The sequence below is a fragment of the Echinops telfairi genome, unplaced genomic scaffold (assembly GCF_000313985.2).
Source record: "Echinops telfairi isolate 266 unplaced genomic scaffold, ASM31398v2 ScPeMD7_2291;HRSCAF=2852, whole genome shotgun sequence".
Lineage (NCBI taxonomy): Eukaryota > Metazoa > Chordata > Mammalia > Afrosoricida > Tenrecidae > Echinops > Echinops telfairi.
The window spans coordinates 19773006-19778801 of NW_022106189.1; positions in this window are offsets into that span (position 1 = coordinate 19773006).

Sequence of the window (5796 nt, forward strand, 5' to 3'; positions counted from 1 at the left end):
ATTGCAGCCTTCAGTATGGATTACCTCTCAACTTCAAGAGAGCAAAACCTCACAACTGAACCAATAGGCAACGTCATGGCAAATGGAGGAAAGGCTGAGGTTCCCAAGGATTTCATGTTGCTTGGATCCATAATCAACAGTCATGGGAGAAATCAAAGAAAATCAAGTGATGGTTCTTATCGCCCATGTTTGCTGCGAACATCTCGTTAAGGTGTCAAAACCAAAGATGTGTCTTTGAGGACAAAGGGGTGCCTGACTCAAGCCAGGATATTTTCAGTCCTTTCATACGGGCATGAAAGCAGGACAGTGAATGAGGACTCCGGAGGAAGATTCTATAAAAAGAATGAGTAGCCTCTGGCCAGAAGGATGGACAGATGTGTTCCAGAAGAACTACAGCTAGAATGCTCCTGAGAAACCCTATGGTGAGACTTCATCTCAGGTACCGGGGACCTGTTACCAAGAAAGACCAGCATGAAGAAGGCCTTCCTTTGTCGTGTTGAGAGTCGGAGACCGAGAGGAAGACCCTCGATCGTGAGCTCAGGTGTAAGAACGTAGTGAGGGCGACCGAGAGCAGGGAGGCTGTGTTCTGGGTACACAGGCAGGTCCCGCTGAGTCAGCGTCAGATCCGACTGGACAGCACCTACCACCCACCAGGACCATCACGAGGGAAGTCGATTGCCACAGATAGATTTCTCCAGAGGAGTGGCCCGTGGGTTCCACCCGCTGACCCTTTCCGCTCGCAGCAGGTGCTTAACTGCTGTGCCGCCAGGGCTTTATCCTCTCTCCTTTCCCATTCTTTAAAACCTCTTAACCAAGTTTCCTAAGTTTTCCCGTGAAGAAAACTGAAAGCATGACTTGGGATTTCTTCCTGTGTACTTGATCGATGCTAGCACTACTGTTGGTAGAACCGACTCTCACTGTATTTTAGCTGTTTGCTCTGACGTACTGAAATATTACTGACTTGTATGGACACAATCATTTTCTTAGGTGCTCTCATTGCGTCTAATCAGTTAACTGTGTGCTTTCGGAACATCCATGTAAATAATCAGGTTCTCCTTGAACAAGAACACTTGGACGCTCCTTTCGTTCTCCTGCTCCTGCCACCTCCAGTACCTACGCTGAGTGGAAGAGGTGGCAAACGGCATTCTTATCTGTCTTGATGTGACATGGGATTTTGCCAACTCTTCTAGATCTAGTCAGCTGGGCCTCCGTAGAAGTTACCCAGCATGCCAGTCACTGGCTCATTGTCCATTTGCCCCAAGTCTACCCTTCTTTTCCTGCTCCGTGATCATCAGGGGGTTGGGGTGTTCTTGGCCAGCCAGAGGGAGGCATCGCTGTGTCAAGGTTCTAATCTAGATTTACTCTCCCAGTAACCTCACCTGACAGCCACAAATACTCATGGAAAATGCCCAATGTCCTCTGAGAGGCAGAATCTCCCCCACTGGAGACCTGGTGACATTACCAACTCATTCATCTAACACGTGCTTTCTTACAATGAAAATTCCAGAGAAGGATGGGGGAACCCCAGTCGAATACAAAAACAAACACACAAGGAACGAAACAGAGCCACACAAAACCCACGGCAGTGGGATTCAGCGATGCGTACACTGAATTTTAGGTACTCCTGTACCACTGGCGGTGCGGTGGGCTGCACTGCTAACTAGAAAGTCAACTGTTCAAAGCCACTAAACTGATTTTTTTTAAAAGAAAGAAGTATATAGATACATGTTGAGAAAAGATAAGTAAAAACACTTAAAAATTAAAACAGAAACAAAAACAAAATAACCCACTAGGCACTCCGAGGGAGAAAGACAGGGCTTTGGACTCCCATAAAGAGTTCCAGTCTCGGAAACCCACAGGGGCAGTTTTGCCTTGCCTTGTAAGGTCACAAAGAGTGGGCATCCACTCTGTGGCCGTGAGTTTTGGTGGCTGCTCCTGGCGTCACAGATCCCAGCTGGTTTCTTAGTCCGCGGGTTTAACTAGAGCTCCACTGGACCTTTGCTGACACCAGGTGGTCATTTCTCTTCGTTGCAAGCTAAGCGGATCCAGTTCAACCTCACTCAAGAGGAGCCCTGGGGGCTATGTGCTGGGCTGCTACCCGCAAAGTCAAGAGTCGAAATGACCATCCGCTCTGAGGGAGAAAGACAGGGCTCTCTACTCCGTGAAAGAATTACGTCTCAGACATCCACCGCGGTAGCTCTGCCCTGTCCTGTAGGGTCGCTATGAGTCGGAATCATGGTGAGAATGGCGCAGGGCTGGGCAGTGTTTTCTTGTTATGCACAGGGTTGCTGTGAGTCAGAACCTCACAACAGTAACAGTGACAGTTGATGTTAGGAGTCCTGGTAGCAAAGTGATTAAGAGCTCGCTGTTAATAAAACAGTGGACGTTGGATCCCACCAGCCCCTGCATGAGGGAAAGCCGTGGCCATCTGTCTCCACGGAGATTCCAGCCGAGAAGCCCTATGGATCAGTTCTCCCCTGCTATGAGGCGGGTGGGTTCAGTAAACAACCGGCACCTGAAGCAACATACCTTCACGTCTTGGTTTCATAGGCTCAGGTGTGGGCTGACCGTGATATAAGGCTCATACATATGTAAATATATTTATAGATAGTGGTAAGGACATACAGTAGTTCTATGCACATCTATTATATGTTAAATAATAAGGTAGCAGATGGACACTGCGCCTCGACTCAAGGACTCCCTCAACGCAAGAACACTTTGTTCTAATAACCCGGCATTCTGTGAGGAACACCTTCCCGACATGGTCACAGAACAAAATGGGCACAGAACAAAATGGGCACAGAACAAAATGGGCACAGAGCAAATGTGGTGAAGCAAGTTGATATGTGCCTGGCTATTAGCCTGGGGTCTTAAAGGCTTGAAAGTAAACAAATGGCCATCTTGCTGGGAAGCAACAAAGCCTATATGGAAGAAGCACACCAGTCTGTGTGATCACGAGGTATTGATGGGATCAGAAGAGCCAGAACAAACACTCATATCGATGTAACTGCTACACAGAAATACCTTAAATAACCATTTACCTGCTCGTGGTCAATAGCCACTGCCTATTCCATCATCCCATCGGGGTAGACCCTATAGGTTGCTGTGAGTTTAAGATCAACTCGATGGCACCCAGGCACCAAAAATGGAGTCTATGTATATTGAGCTTGAATAGATTCTGCCATTTTCTAAAACGGTTGTGCCCTCTACAAGCCCTGAACAGCAGATGATGGCTTTACGTCCTTCTCCACAACTGGCATGGTCAATATTTAAATGTAGTCATTTTCTCAACATCATTAGTTGTCAGGGAAATAAAGATTAAAAAGCTGAAGAGATACACTGCACACCTACACATCAAAGCAAACTAAACCCTACAAGACAGAGTAGAACTGCCCCCATAGGATTTCATAATCTTTATGGCATGCCCTGGTGGTGTAGCGGGTTACTTGTTAGACTGCTAACAGCAAGGTCAGCAGTTTGAAGCCACCAACCACCCAGTAAGAGAAAGATGGGGTTTTCTAGTCCCGTATATCCACAGGGGTAGTTCTGCCCTGTCTTATAGGGTCACTAGTTCGACGCTGTCTTACAGGGTCACTGTGAGTCGGAATTGACTTGATAGTGGTGTCTGCATTTTGTCTTGGAATCGTTAGAGAGGAAAACTGCGACAGCAGTTGATAGGTTCAAACAGAACACCTCTGATTAGCAAAAGCACTTAAATATTGTGCCACTAGGGCTCCTCACACCTGTTGTGGTTGTTAGGCGCTTTCTTCTGTACTTCAGCTTGGTGGGTCCAAACTGCCAATCTTTCAGGCCATAATCAAGCACAAGCTATTTGCACACCCAAGGACCTTAAAGTGATGATAGCTAACAGGTGTGTACCAGGTGACCTGTCAGGGATTTCACATTTCATCTCTTAACATCCCAGCAAGGTGTTGTCAGGGGCTGTCAAGTCAGTTCCAACTCACAGCAACCCTTTACAAACAGAATGAAACACTGCCTGGTCCTTTGCCACCCCACAGTCATGGCTCTATTTGAGCCACTGTGTCAACCCGTCTTGTTGAGGATCTTCCTCTTCCCCCTGACCCTGTGTCCTTGTCCAAGGACTGGTCCCCCTGAAAGCACGTCTAAAATGAGGTGAAGTGTTACCATCCTTGAATCTAAGGAGCACCCTGGTTGTACTTCTTCTGAGACAGCTTGCTTATTCTTCCAGCAGTCCATGGTACAGTCAGTATTCGTCTCCAAACTCCTAATGCAAACATATCAGTTCTTCTTTAATCGTCTTTATTCATTGTCCAGCTTTCACATGTATATGAGGTGATGAACATATCGTGGGTCGGGTGTACCTTAGCTCTTTAACACTTTAAAGAAGTCTAGGGCTGAAGATTTGCCCGACGCGATATGTCCTTTGATTTCCTGATGGATGCTTCCATGAGCACTGATTGTGGATCCAAGTAAAATGAAATCATTGGCAACCTCGATCTCTCTTTTTAAAAAATCATTTTATTGGGGGCTCATACAGATCTTATCACAATGCATACATACATACGTTGTATCAAGCACATTTGTACATTTGTTGGCATCATTTTCTTTCTACTTGAACCCTTGGTATCAGCTCATTTCCCCCCCCTCCTTCTCTCAGCCTCCTCTCCCTCTTGAACCCTTGATAATTTATAAATTATTATTTTTTTCATGTCTTACACTAACCAGTCTCCCTTCACCCACTTTTCTGTTGTCTGTCCCCCCAGGGAGGGGGTTATATGTAGATCATTGTGACCAGTTTCCACTTTCTCCCCCAACCTTCCCCTTCTCCTCCTGGTATTGCTACTCTCATTATTGGCCCTGAGGGGTTTATCTTTCCTGGATTCCCTGTGTTTCCAGCTCTTATCTGTACCCGTGTACATGCTCTGGTCTAGCCAGATTTGTAAGGTAGAATTGGGGTCATAATAGTGTGGGGGAGGACGCATTTAAGAACTAAAAAAAAAAAAAAGAGCTAGAATAGTGGTTCTCAACCTTCCTAATGCCGTGACCCTTTAACACAGTTCCTCATATTGTGGTGACCCCAACCATAAAATTATTTTTGTTGCTACTTCTTAACTGTAATTTTGCTACTGTTATAAATCATAATATAAATATCTGATATGCAGGATGTATTTTCATTGTTACAAATTGAACATAATTACAGCATAGTGATTAATCACAAAAATATATAATTATAAATTGTGGAATATTTATTTCTAATGAGAAATAAATGCAATTTGTCTTGAAGCATGGTGTAGCATGGGTAACAGTCTTCACTTCAGGTACTCACAGGTGGGCATATCTGCATGTGGGCAGACCTGCCTGGAGACGATAGAGGGGCAGTGTCTCAGTTCCTAAGACCATCAGAAATATGTGTTTTTTGATGGCCTTAGGTGACCCCTGTGAAAGGGTAGTTTGACCCCCAAAGGGATTGTGACCCATAGGTTGAGAACCGCTAAACTAGAGGAAAGTTGTATGCTCCACCGGTGCTATACTGCACCCTGACTGGTTCGTCTCGTCCTTGTGACCCCTCTGTAAGGGAATGCCCAATTGTTTACAGATGCACCTTGGGTCTCCACTCCACACTTCACCTCATTCACAATGATATGATTTTTTTGGTCTGGGTCATTGATGTCTGACCATTGACACCTCATGATCACACAGGCTGGTGTGCTTCTACCATTTTGTTGGTAGAAGGACTTTGTTGCTTCTCAGCTAGATGGCCGCTTGATGGTCTTCAAGCCTGTAAGACCCCAGATGCTATATCTTTTGATAGCC